The sequence below is a fragment of the Pleurodeles waltl genome, chromosome 6 (genome assembly GCF_031143425.1).
Source record: "Pleurodeles waltl isolate 20211129_DDA chromosome 6, aPleWal1.hap1.20221129, whole genome shotgun sequence".
NCBI lineage: Eukaryota > Metazoa > Chordata > Amphibia > Caudata > Salamandridae > Pleurodeles > Pleurodeles waltl.
Window position 1 is genome coordinate 171,457,659 of NC_090445.1, and position 14,549 is coordinate 171,472,207.

Sequence of the window (14,549 nt, forward strand, 5' to 3'; positions counted from 1 at the left end):
AATGAGATAATTCAGCTTGCTGGAATATATTATTTATTTCTTCAAGCATTTTCTAGCTATTTCTATGTAGGCAACAGGGGTTCATAGAATTTGATATCCTGAATTCTTAGTTACTGTTTCAGAACAGTAAACAATGTTTCACAGAACATAAGTAATTGAAAAGCTAGAGTAGATTCTATATTGATTTGTTATTGTAACAATATTCAACAGTATTAAGACAGGGTATATAAGCTGCATTGAAACATTATTAGACAGAGAGGAGCTTTGATCCAGGGATTGCAGGCTGAGGATCATGCAGATGAGAGCATTAGCTGTAAACATCTTTCTTTACAGAAAAGACACATCAAGTCTTCCAACACGCTTATCTGGCTACCTAAGGACAACACATCCACTGTGGTGCAGAAGCAGGAATAACAGTGGCCTCCCTATTGAGCACTACTTCTGTTGGTCCTAAAATGTATGCAGGTGAACTCACAACAGGTCCCTTTTGGCTCTAATGCCAGCTGAGTTAGCCAAGACAAGGGAGGGGTTAAGAAAACAATGCATAAAAATCCTGAATTACTGTTATAATGTAGTATTTTCTATTGTTGACCAATATCATTGCCAGTTGGCAGTGACGTCCACCCCGTCGAAGTAGGGACCCTCTTTCTAGTCAGGGTAAAGGAGTCACACAGCTAAGATAACCCCTGTGTGAGAAGGTAGCCTCTTTCTAGCCTTGTTACCCCCACTTTTGGCCTGTTTGTGAGTGTATGTCAGGGTGTTTGTCACTGTTTTCACTGTCTCACTGGGATCCTGATAGCCAGGCCTCAGTGCTCATAGTGAAAACACTATGTTTTCAGTATGTTTGTTATGTGTCACTGGGATCCTGCTGGTCAGGACCCCAGTGCTCATAGGTTTGTGGCCTATATGTATGTGTCACTGGGACCCTGTCACACAGGGCCCCAGTGCTCATAGGTGTGCATGTATATGTTCCCTGTGTGGTGCCTAACTGTCTCACTGAGGCTCTGCTAACCAGAACCTCAGTGGTTATGCTCTCTCATTACTTTCAAATTGTCACTAACAGGCCAGTGACCAATTTTACCAATTTACATTGGCTTACTGGAACACCCTTATAATTCCCTAGTATATGGTACTGAGGTACCCAGGGTATTGGGGTTCCAGGAGATCCCTATGGGCTGCAGCATTTCTTTTGCCACCCATAGGGAGCTCTGACAATTCTTACACAGGCCTGCCACTGCAGCCTGAGTGAAATAACGTCCACGTTATTTCACAGCCATTTTACACTGCACTTAAGTAACTTATAAGTCACCTATATATCTAACCTTTACCTGGTAAAGGTTAGGTGCAAAGTTACTTAGTGTGTGGGCACCCTGGCACTAGCCAAGGTGCCCCCACATTGTTCAGAGCCAATTCCCTGAACTTTGTGAGTGCGGGGACACCATTACACGCGTGCACTACATATAGGTCACTACCTATATGTAGCTTCACAATGGTAACTCCGAATATGGCCATGTAACATGTCTATGATCATGGAATTGCCCCCTCTATGCCATCCTGGCATAGTTGGCACAATCCCATGATCCCAGTGGTCTGTAGCACAGACCCTGGTACTGCCAAACTGCCCTTCCTGGGGTTTCACTGCAGCTGCTGCTGCTGCCAACCCCTCAGACAGGCAGCTGCCCTCCTGGGGTCCAGCCAGGCCTGGCCCAGGATGGCAGAACAAAGAACTTCCTCTGAGAGAGGGTGTGACACCCTCTCCCTTTGGAAAATGGTGTGAAGGCAGGGGAGGAGTAGCCTCCCCCAGCCTCTGGAAATGCTTTCTTGGGCACAGATGTGCCCAATTCTGCATAAGCCAGTCTACACCGGTTCAGGGACCCCTTAGCCCCTGCTCTGGCGCGAAACTGGACAAAGGAAAGGGGAGTGACCACTCCCCTGACCTGCACCTCCCCTGGGAGGTGTCCAGAGCTCCTCCAGTGTGCTCCAGACCTCTGCCATCTTGGAAACAGAGGTGCTGCTGGCACACTGGACTGCTCTGAGTGGCCAGTGCCACCAGGTGACGTCAGAGACTCCTGCTGATAGGCTCCTTCAGGTGTTAGTAGCCTATCCTCTCTCCTAGGTAGCCAAACCCTCTTTTCTGGCTATTTAGGGTCTCTGTCTCTGGGGAAACTTTAGATAACGAATGCAAGAGCTCATCCGAGTTCCTCTGCATCTCCCTCTTCACCTTCTGATAAGGAATCGACTGCTGACCGCGCTGGAAGCCTGCAAACCTGCAACATAGTAGCAAAGACGACTACTGCAACTCTGTAACGCTGATCCTGCCGCCTTCTCGACTGTTTTCCTGCTTGTGCATGCTGTGGGGGTAGCCTGCCTCCTCTCTGCACCAGAAGCTCCGAAGAAATCTTCCCCCTGCAACCGCAGGCACCAAAAAGCTGCATTACCGGTCCCTTGGGTCTCCTCTCAGCACGACGAGCGAGGTCCCTCGAATCCAGCGACTCTGTCCAAGTGACCCCCACAGTCCAGTGACTCTTCAGTCCAAGTTTGGTGGAGGTAAGTCCTTGCCTCACCTCGCTGGGCTGCATTGCTGGGAACCGCGACTTTGCAGCTACTCCGGCCCCTGTGCACTTCCGGCGGAAATCCTTTGTGCACAGCCAAGCCTGGGTCCACGGCACTCTAACCTGCATTGCACGACTTTCTAAGTTGGTCTCCGGCGACGTGGGACTCCTTTGTGCAACTTCGGCGAGCACCGTTTCACGCATCCTCATAGTGCCTGTTTCTGGCACTTCTCCGGGTGCTATCTGCTTCAGTGAGGGCTCTTTGTTTTGCTCGACGTCTCTTCTCTCTTCAGGTCCAATTTGCGACCTCCTGGTCCCTCCTGGGCCCCAGCAGCATCCAAAAACGCCAAATGCACGATTTGCAGCTAGCAAGGCTTGTTGGCGTTCTTTCGGCGGGAAAACACTTCTGCACGACTCTCCACGGCGAGAGGGATCCGTCCACCAAAGGGGAAGTCTCTAGCCCTTTTCGTTCCTGCAGAAACCTCAGCTTCTTCTGTCCAGTAGAAGCTTCTTTGCACCCGCAGCTGGCATTTCCTGGGCATCTGCCCATCTCCGACTTGCTTGTGACTTTTGGACTTGGTCCCCTTGTTCCACAGGTACCCTAGATTGGAAATCCACAGTTGTTGCATTGCTGGTTTGTGTCTTTCCTGCATTATTCCTCTAACACGACTACTTTGTCCTTAGGGGAACTTTAGTGCACTTTGCACTCACTTTTCAGGGTCTTGGGGAGGGTTATTTTTCTAACTCTCACTATTTTCTAATAGTCCCAGCGACCCTCTACAAGGTCACATAGGTTTGGGGTCCATTCGTGGTTCGCATTCCACTTTTGGAGTATATGGTTTGTGTTGCCCCTATCCCTATGTTTCCCCATTGCATCCTATTGTAACTATACATTGTTTGCACTGTTTTCTAAGACTATACTGCATATTTTTGCTATTGTGTATATATATCTTGTGTATATTTCCTATCCTCTCACTGAGGGTACACTCTAAGATACTTTGGCATATTGTCATAAAAATAAAGTACCTTTATTTTTAGTATAACTGTGTATTGTGTTTTCTTATGATATTGTGCATATGACTCTAAGTGGTACTGTAGTAGCTTCACACGTCTCCTAGTTCAGCCTAAGCTGCTCTGCTAAGCTACCATTATCTATCAGCCTAAGCTGCTAGACACCCTATACACTAATAAGGGATAACTGGGCCTGGTGCAAGGTGCAAGTACCCCTTGGTACTCACTACAAGCCAGTCCAGCCTCCTACATTGGTTGTGCAGTGGTGGGATAAGTGCTTGAGACTACTTACCACTCTTGTCATTGTACTTTTCATAAGAGAAAAATATACAAAACAAGGTCAGTGTATATACACATAGCCAAAAAGTTTAGCATTTCCTCTTTTCACTCTTTTCTAAGTGCTGAAAAGTACTTCTAAACTTTCAAAAAGTTCTTAAAAGTTTAAAAAGTTTTTTTCTGTCTTTCCAAAAAGTTCTGAAAACTTTTTTCTCTTTTCTATCACTTTAACTCTCTCTAAAAATGTCTGGCACCAGCCAAAATGTTGATCTGTCCAAACTGGCATATGACAACCTTAGCTGGAAAAGAGCAAGGAGTCTCTGTATAGAGAGAGGTTTGAGTGTAGGGAAAAATCCTTCCTTGGAACTGTTACTTAACATGCTTAGAGAACAGGATAAGGCCATAGGTGCCTCATCTGTTGAAAAAGTACCTAATAGTTCCCAATCTGATTCAGGGACTCCCCCAGGAAAAGATTCAGGAAAGAAACTTCCTAGCCTGCCCATTACTAGACAGTCTAGCATAGATGGTAATGATGATGAGCCACACCATATAAATAGTGTTGTCTCACATCATAGCAAAAGCATTTATTCTCACCATACTGGTAGTAATGTTTCTGTTAACCAAGCTGTTAGGGTGGCTTCTGTAAGGGACAGGTCTCCTTCTGTTCATTCCCATCATAGCTCTGTTTCTAGGAATGTCCCTCCCACCAACCCTGATGACAGAATGTTAGAGAGGGAACTCAATAAGTTGAGGGTGGAACAAACCAGACTGAAGCTTAAAAAGCAACAGCTGGATTTGGATAGACAGTCTTTTGAATTAGAGAAGGAAAGACAGAAGTTGGGTTTAGATACCCATGGTGGCAGCAGCAGTATTCCCCATAGTCATCCTGCAAAAGAGCATGATTCCAGGAATCTGCACAAGATAGTTCCCCCTTATAAGGAGGGGGATGACATTAACAAGTGGTTTGCTGCACTTGAGAGGGCCTGTGTTGTACAGGATGTCCCTCAAAGGCAGTGGGCTGCTATCCTATGGCTATCATTTAGTGGAAAAGGTAGGGATAGGCTCCTTACTGTGAAAGAAAATGATGCCAATAACTTTACAGTTCTTAAGAATGCACTCCTGGATGGTTATGGCTTAACCACTGAACAGTACAGGATAAAGTTCAGAGAGACCAAAAAGGAGTCTTCACAAGACTGGGTTGATTTCATTGACCATTGAGTGAAGGCCTTGGAGGGGTGGTTACATGGCAGTAAAGTTACTGATTATGAAAGCCTGTATAACACAATCCTGAGAGAGCATATACTTAATAATTGTGTGTCTGATTTGTTGCACCAGTACCTGGTAGACTCTGATCTGACCTCTCCCCAAGAATTGGGAAAGAAGGCAGACAAATGGGTCAGAACAAGGGTGAACAGAAAAGTTCATACAGGGGGTGACAAAGATGGCAATAAGAAGAAAGATGGTGAAAAATCTCAAGATAAGCATGGGGATAAGGGTAAAACCAAAGATCCCACTTCAAATCTTAAACACTCTTCAGAGGGTGGGGATAAAACGAATTCTTCCTCTTCTTCTCAACCTGCACACATTAAAAAGCCTTGGTGCTTTGTGTGTAAAAACAGAGGCCATAGGCCAGGGGATAAGTCCTGTCCAGGTAAACCCCCTGAGCCTACCACCACTAATACATCAAGCTCTAGTGCCCCTAGCAGTAGTGGTACTAGTGGTGGGACTGCTGGCAACAGTCAAGTTAAGGGTGTAGTTGGGTTCACTTTTGGGTCCATAGTAGAAACTGGGGTAGTCACTCCCAAGACAGTTTCTGTCACACCTAGTGGCATTGGCCTTGCCACACTGGCTGCTTGTCCCCTTACAATGGATAAGTACAGGCAGACAGTTTCAATAAATGGTGTTGAGGCCTTGGCCTACAGGGACACAGGTGCCAGTTTCACTTTGGTGACTGAAAACCTAGTGCACCCTGATCAACACATCATTGGACAACAGTATAAGATTATTGATGTCCATAACTCCACTAAGTTTCTTCCCTTAGCTATAATTCAGTTTAGTTGGGGTGGAGTTACTGGCCCTAAGCAGGTGGTGGTATCACCTAGCTTACCTGTAGACTGTCTCTTAGGTAATGACCTAGAGGCCTCAGGTTGGGCTGATGTAGAGTTTTATGCCCATGCAGCCATGCTGGGCATCCCTGAGGAATTGTTCCCTCTCATTTCTACTGAAATGAAAAAGCAAAGGAGAGAAGGCCTGAAAACTCAGGAACCCTCTCCATCAACAGGTAAAAAGGGTATCACAGTATCCCCTAACCACCCTACCATTCAGGATACCATTCCTGTGGTGGGAGAAACCTCTCCTGGGGTGGCACCTGTTCCAAGGGAATCATCAGTTGGCAAAACTGTACTCCCTGAGGTGGAAGTACCTCTCTGTGGGATAACTAACATTGGTGAGAAAAAGAGCACCATTTTAGTTAACATGGAGCATCCCTCCAACCCTCCCAGAGAAACTTTAGTGCAGAAACTCTGCACTGCCTCACAACACTTAGGACAGCATCCCTGCCCTAGTGTGGAGCTGATAGGACAGCATCCCTGCCCTGCTCCAACCCAAGAGAAACAGCATCCCTGTTCTCTCTTCCAGCCATATGGACAAAGTTTTTGCCCAGCTATGGCTTTTCTGAGACAGCATCCCTGTCTGGCATTTCCATCACTACAAATAGGTTCAATGGACAATTCCCACTGCTCTAAACTAAAACTTACTGATAGAAACTCTGAAAATACATCTTCACATTGTTGCTTAGCTAAAAAACTTCAAACAGGGTGGTTTACATCCCCACAGGGAAGTAACCATATAGTGGATGATAAAGGGAGTAACCAGTCTATTGCAGAGCTACTCTCTACTTATCACCACTTAGACAATAAAGTCTCAACTGGCCAAGGTTAGCCTTATTGTCCTTCGTTTGGGGGGGGGGTTGTGTGAGAAGGTAGCCTCTTTCTAGCCTTGTTACCCCCACTTTTGGCCTGTTTGTGAGTGTATGTCAGGGTGTTTGTCACTGTTTTCACTGTCTCACTGGGATCCTGATAGCCAGGCCTCAGTGCTCATAGTGAAAACACTATGTTTTCAGTATGTTTGTTATGTGTCACTGGGATCCTGCTGGTCAGGACCCCAGTGCTCATAGGTTTGTGGCCTATATGTATGTGTCACTGGGACCCTGTCACACAGGGCCCCAGTGCTCATAGGTGTGCATGTATATGTTCCCTGTGTGGTGCCTAACTGTCTCACTGAGGCTCTGCTAACCAGAACCTCAGTGGTTATGCTCTCTCATTACTTTCAAATTGTCACTAACAGGCCAGTGACCAATTTTACCAATTTACATTGGCTTACTGGAACACCCTTATAATTCCCTAGTATATGGTACTGAGGTACCCAGGGTATTGGGGTTCCAGGAGATCCCTATGGGCTGCAGCATTTCTTTTGCCACCCATAGGGAGCTCTGACAATTCTTACACAGGCCTGCCACTGCAGCCTGAGTGAAATAACGTCCACGTTATTTCACAGCCATTTTACACTGCACTTAAGTAACTTATAAGTCACCTATATGTCTAACCTTTACCTGGTAAAGGTTAGGTGCAAAGTTACTTAGTGTGTGGGCACCCTGGCACTAGCCAAGGTGCCCCCACATTGTTCAGAGCCAATTCCCTGAACTTTGTGAGTGCGGGGACACCATTACACGCGTGCACTACATATAGGTCACTACCTATATGTAGCTTCACAATGGTAACTCCGAATATGGCCATGTAACATGTCTATGATCATGGAATTGCCCCCTCTATGCCATCCTGGCATAGTTGGCACAATCCCATGATCCCAGTGGTCTGTAGCACAGACCCTGGTACTGCCAAACTGCCCTTCCTGGGGTTTCACTGCAGCTGCTGCTGCTGCCAACCCCTCAGACAGGCAGCTGCCCTCCTGGGGTCCAGCCAGGCCTGGCCCAGGATGGCAGAACAAAGAACTTCCTCTGAGAGAGGGTGTGACACCCTCTCCCTTTGGAAAATGGTGTGAAGGCAGGGGAGGAGTAGCCTCCCCCAGCCTCTGGAAATGCTTTCTTGGGCACAGATGTGCCCAATTCTGCATAAGCCAGTCTACACCGGTTCAGGGACCCCTTAGCCCCTGCTCTGGCGCGAAACTGGACAAAGGAAAGGGGAGTGACCACTCCCCTGACCTGCACCTCCCCTGGGAGGTGTCCAGAGCTCCTCCAGTGTGCTCCAGACCTCTGCCATCTTGGAAACAGAGGTGCTGCTGGCACACTGGACTGCTCTGAGTGGCCAGTGCCACCAGGTGACGTCAGAGACTCCTGCTGATAGGCTCCTTCAGGTGTTAGTAGCCTATCCTCTCTCCTAGGTAGCCAAACCCTCTTTTCTGGCTATTTAAGGTCTCTGTCTCTGGGGAAACTTTAGATAACGAATGCAAGAGCTCATCCGAGTTCCTCTGCATCTCCCTCTTCACCTTCTGATAAGGAATCGACTGCTGACCGCGCTGGAAGCCTGCAAACCTGCAACATAGTAGCAAAGACGACTACTGCAACTCTGTAACGCTGATCCTGCCGCCTTCTCGACTGTTTTCCTGCTTGTGCATGCTGTGGGGGTAGCCTGCCTCCTCTCTGCACCAGAAGCTCCGAAGAAATCTCCCGTGGGTCGACGGAATCTTCCCCCTGCAACCGCAGGCACCAAAAAGCTGCATTACCGGTCCCTTGGGTCTCCTCTCAGCACGACGAGCGAGGTCCCTCGAATCCAGCGACTCTGTCCAAGTGACCCCCACAGTCCAGTGACTCTTCAGTCCAAGTTTGGTGGAGGTAAGTCCTTGCCTCACCTCGCTGGGCTGCATTGCTGGGAACCGCGACTTTGCAGCTACTCCGGCCCCTGTGCACTTCCGGCAGAAATCCTTTGTGCACAGCCAAGCCTGGGTCCACGGCACTCTAACCTGCATTGCACGACTTTCTAAGTTGGTCTCCGGCGACGTGGGACTCCTTTGTGCAACTTCAGCGAGCACCGTTTCACGCATCCTTGTAGTGCCTGTTTCTGGCACTTCTCTGGGTGCTACCTGCTTCAGTGAGGGCTCTTTGTCTTGCTCGATGTCTCCTCTCTCTTCAGGTCCAATTTGCGACCTCCTGGTCCCTCCTGGGCCCCAGCAGTGTCCAAAAACGCCAAATGCACGATTTGCAGCTAGCAAGGCTTGTTGGCGTTCTTTCGGCGGGAAAACACTTCTGCACGACTCTCCACGGCGAGAGAGATCCGTCCACCAAAGGGGAAGTCTCTAGCCCTTTTCGTTCCTGCAGAAACCTCAGCTTTTTCTGTCCAGTAGAAGCTTCTTTGCACCCGCAGCTGGCATTTCCTGGGCATCTGCCCATCTCCGACTTGCTTGTGACTTTTGGACTTGGTCCCCTTGTTCCACAGGTACCCTAGATTGGAAATCCACAGTTGTTGCATTGCTGGTTTGTGTCTTTCCTGCATTATTCCTCTAACACGACTACTTTGTCCTAGGGGAACTTTAGTGCACTTTGCACTCACTTTTCAGGGTCTTGGGGAGGGTTATTTTTCTAACTCTCACTATTTTCTAATAGTCCCAGCGACCCTCTACAAGGTCACATAGGTTTGGGGTCCATTCGTGGTTCGCATTCCACTTTTGGAGTATATGGTTTGTGTTGCCCCTATCCCTATGTTTCCCCATTGCATCCTATTGTAACTATACATTGTTTGCACTGTTTTCTAAGACTATACTGCATATTTTTGCTATTGTGTATATATATCTTGTGTATATTTCCTATCCTCTCACTGAGGGTACACTCTAAGATACTTTGGCATATTGTCATAAAAATAAAGTACCTTTATTTTTAGTATAACTGTGTATTGTGTTTTCTTATGATATTGTGCATATGACACTAAGTGGTACTGTAGTAGCTTCACACGTCTCCTAGTTCAGCCTAAGCTGCTCTGCTAAGCTACCATTATCTATCAGCCTAAGCTGCTAGACACCCTATACACTAATAAGGGATAACTGGGCCTGGTGCAAGGTGCAAGTACCCCTTGGTACTCACTACAAGCCAGTCCAGCCTCCTACATGGCTCAAGCAGTTAGCTTATCTGTGTACAGTACTTTTACACACACACAAACACACACACACAGTAACACGGTGAAGACACCACAAAATACTCCACACCAATTTAGAAAAATAGCCAATATTTATTATTATTAGCCATTTGATATTGCGCACGACTCACCCCTGAGGGGGTATCTCGGCGATGGAGCGCTGGTCCAGAGGGAGAGAAGAGAAGGAACCAGAACTAAAAGAGCCAAGTTTTTAAGAGGTTGTTTTAAAACACAGTAGATCAGGACAGGCTTGAATATGCTCCAGTAGTGCGGGCCAAGATAGGAGAAGGCTCAACCTCCATAATTAGATGTTCGGAAACACAAGGGGCAGAGCAAAAGCTGATGTTTATATCCCAGATTTTTAGATGGACTATAGGGGGCAAGTGTATGTTGAAAATATACAGGGCCCATGCCCGAATAGGACATGTATACTAGGCAAAGGAGTTTAAAAATTACCTGTTTTCTAATAGGGAGCCAGTGGAGAGATCTCAAGGTGGATTCAGAAGGAGTTCGAGGAGGAAGGTTGCAGACTAAGCAGACAGCAGTGTTCTGCACCACCTGAAGTTTGGATAAAAGCAATTCATTTGCTGCTACCAGGAAGGAATTGCCATAATCCAGGTGACTGACTACCAATGCCTGTATGAGCGTCCTTTTTGTATGGGAATGAAGTCATTGAAATACTTTTTTCAACATTCGTAAAAGACCAAAGCATGAACTGCAAGTAGACACAACCTGCTCTTTCATAGTTAGACAGTCATCAATAAGAACGTCAAGGTTCTTAACCATCATATTGGGTTGAGGCGAGGTGCCTAGTTCTGATGGCCACCAGTCATCCGACCAGAAGTCTTGAACTTTGCCAAACAATACTATCTCGGTCTTGTGGCTGAAGACAGTTCTGCATCGCCAAGGATGTTATTTTTCTCATGTATTCCCTATATTTAGACTTAGTGGAACCTAGAATAGGGCCCATATAGATGAACAACTGAGTATCATCAAATCTAAGCCACAAGATCTAACAACCTGAGCCAAAGGGGCAACATAAATGTTAAACAGTGCAAGGCTTAGTGAGGAGCCCTGGGGTACTCCTTTGTCCACTGGCAAACTTTGATATTTAAAAGGGCCAAAATTGATGGTTTGTGTCCAGTTGCTTAAGAAGCTTCAGAGCCAATCACGGGCTTTGTCGATGACAACAATCTTGGTCAGTCTTTCGACCATGATGGAATGAGAGATGGTGTGGAATGCAGTCGACAGATCCAAAAGCACCAGCATTGACGGACAACCATCGTCAAGGGAGAGTCGAATACTGTCTAACACTGCCAATAAAGCTGGCTCAGAGCTATGAGCAGATCTAAAGTCAGATTGTGATGAATCTAAGGTGGAGTTTCTTTCCAAATATCTTAAGAGTTGTTGGTTAAATAAGCATTCCAGCATTTTACTAAGTGTAAGAAGGGATATCGGCCTATAGTTGGTGGAATTTCAAGGGTAAATGTTGGATTTTTTCAAAATAGGCACAACCTGCACTTCTTTCCAGTCTTGAGGGACGACCCCCTCACTTAAAGAAAGATTGAACAAGGCTGTGATCTCTGCAAGCAGAGTACTGTCAAAGATAACATAATATGAGGGGGGACCGGATCTAGAGGAGAACCTGATTTAACTTTATTCATAGCCTCAGAAGCTATTTCCAGAGTGATAGGTTCAAAACCATCCAACATGGCGACAGTTTATGCTAAGGGGGAAGATCGACAGAAGTGTATCTATTTGCTGGGGGATTTGCCAGGTTTTTGTTTATTAACTCTATTTTGCCTTCAAAGTAGTTTACCAGAGAAACACACAGATACTGAGATACTGGATATGATGGGGGGCACACATTGGGCTTCAGGAACTCATTAACTACTTTGAATAGTTCCTTAGCTGAATCGCCAGCTCTAACAATTTTATTCAATAGATGTAGTTTCTGAGCATTCTTGAGACTTTTGTGATAATTATTAAAGGCAAGCTGATTTGGAATTACGCCATCTTCTTTCTAATTTCCTACAGGCTTGTTTCTCTTGCCGCAAATCAGCCGTAAACCAGACGGAGTGAGGTTTGGTGGAGGTAGATCATATAGATTTCCAAGTTGCTACAGTATCCAAGGTATGAGTTACAGAATCCTCAAAATAAGAAAGAACACTATTAACATCTGAGAATTTTTCAACATAGTGAGTTGAGAATACAGAAGAGAAAGAAGAAGCTGAGATTTTTCACCAAAGTCTGATCTGTTTTCAGCAATAACTTTATGTTCTGCCCTGGACTTTATTAATGGGGAAATGAAAGCTCAGACCAAATTAAAGGAGAGGGAGGATCAGTCTGAAGATCAACCGCATTGGTAAAAATAATGTCCAATGTATGGCCAGTGGTGTGTGTGGGGCCATGCATTGTCTGAAATATCCCTAAAGCTTCAAGATCTGAAAATAAAAGTTTAATATCAGGATCTAAGCCTGACTCTGCATGATAATTAAAATCTCTGACTAAGACACATTTGTCAGAGGTGAGTATGTGGGAGGGCCAAGATAGAAGAAGGCTTTATTAATTTGTGGCTGAAATCTGTCCTGGGGGATGATAGACTAGAGCTGCTTTCCAAATTTTACCAGCTTTGCTCTCGACATAGAAAACAGAGAGGTCTGCTTAGTCCTCTTAAAGAAAGTCTAGGCTAGTGACTGTAACTGGTTTCCTAAAAGTGATGGCAATTTCACCCCCTCTTCTAAGCTTTCTGTCGAACCTTAACAAGGTATAATGTGAGGGTATAGCAACTGGGATACAAGGAGCAGAAGTGGAATTATGCAGTTTCAGTAAGTAGGCCTATATCCGGTTGATGGGTGGTAAGTAACTCCTATACTTACGTTGCACGTTTTGAGAGGGAACAAACGTTACAATAGAGCCCTTTTATGGAAGAAGAAGAGCTGTCATTATCAGAGATCATTTGTCTGTTTCCCAAGAGGAGGACATGAGGGGCTTGCGGAATTGTCTTGAACCACTGTGACCTGTAAAAGGCTTGAGGCCTGTGCTGGAAGGTGCGGCGTGAAAGCATAGTTACAGGATTGACAACTGGAGGTAACATCGCAAATTGGGCATAGAGGTCTGTGACATGAAAATGAGTCCCTCGTTAGGGACTGAGTCTTTGCTCTATTCTCCATCAAGATGTCCCTGGTATAGCATATCTCTGAGGTAGCACTTACCTCTGGAATAAAAGATTCAGGGTTCCTTGGCACTGGCAGCGGACTGAGTAAAACAAGACCAAAATAACAAAACTCCCACATACACAAGTAAAGATACAAATTTTCAAAGATTAAATGTAGTATAGCACTTGGTAACACAATAGCTCCAACCGGGACTATCAAAAAGGATTGCCGAAGTCACTTTCAACAGTCTTGTGCCACCCCAAGGGAGCGCAGCCAGACACGGAGTCGTGTAGACCCCGGTTACAGTACCTGAGGAAACAAAGACATGCACGGGACCGAGATGGTGAGGCGTCGCTGTAGCCGATGCGGTGTTGGTTCCTTACTGCAACCGGGGAGGTGAGACGTCGGATCCTTACTGTTAGACAGGGAAGGTGAGGCAGTGTTGGCGGCCAGGCATCAGTTCCTTACAACAAGGTGGGGTTGATGAATACAGCAGGTCAAGACGCGAGGCAGCGACTTTGCAGTGTCTCGTTCTCACCACGGGCCACAGGTGCTGCGGCAGAGTCGGGTGCTATTGGTGAAACAGCACTGTGGGCTCACGCTGTGGTGGGACTTCAGAGGCGCTGCAGCTGCATGTGGCCTGCATTGTAGGCTGCCGTAATTGCACCCAGCAGGGACCATGGCTCCAGTGCAGGCAGTGGCATGGGGTCAGAGAGCGGCATCAGTTCTGAAGTCGTTCTGGAAGTAGATGCACTAGTTTCTTCCTTGTTGCACCAGAACTCACTCCCAAGGGCCCAAGAATTGGATTTGGCACCACTTGGCAAGTCAAAACTCTCAGAAAGAATGCTCAGGTGCTGGCAGGTGAAGTCTTTGATGTCCCTTAAACTTCTTAACAGGAGACAAGCTATTCCAAGCCCTTGGAGAACCTTTGGGAGCAGGGTATAGAAAGCCAAGTCCATGCATTTTACTCCCAGGACAGAAGCAGCAAACAACAGACCAGCACAACAATACACCAGGCAGGGTGGAAGTCCCTCCTACAGCATCCAGCTCTTCTTCCTGGCAGCATTTCCTCAGTCCAGAAGGATTATAACTGTGTGGTGTCAAAGGTCCAGTACTTATATCCATTTCTGTCTTTCAAGTAAGCAAACTTCAGAGAGAAGTCTTTGTAGTGCACAAGACCCTGCCTTTCCCTGCCCTGGCCCTAGACACACTCAAGGGCCTTGAAGACTGTTTTGTGTGAGGACAGGTACAGCCTTATTCAGGTGCAAGTGTCAGCTCCTCCCACCACTCTAGTTCAGGAAGGATATGCAGGGCACACCTTAGCTCCCTTTGTGTGACTGTCGAGAATGAATGCACAAACAGCCTGTCATCCTCACCCAGTCATGTAGTCAGCAGACAAGCAGAGGCAC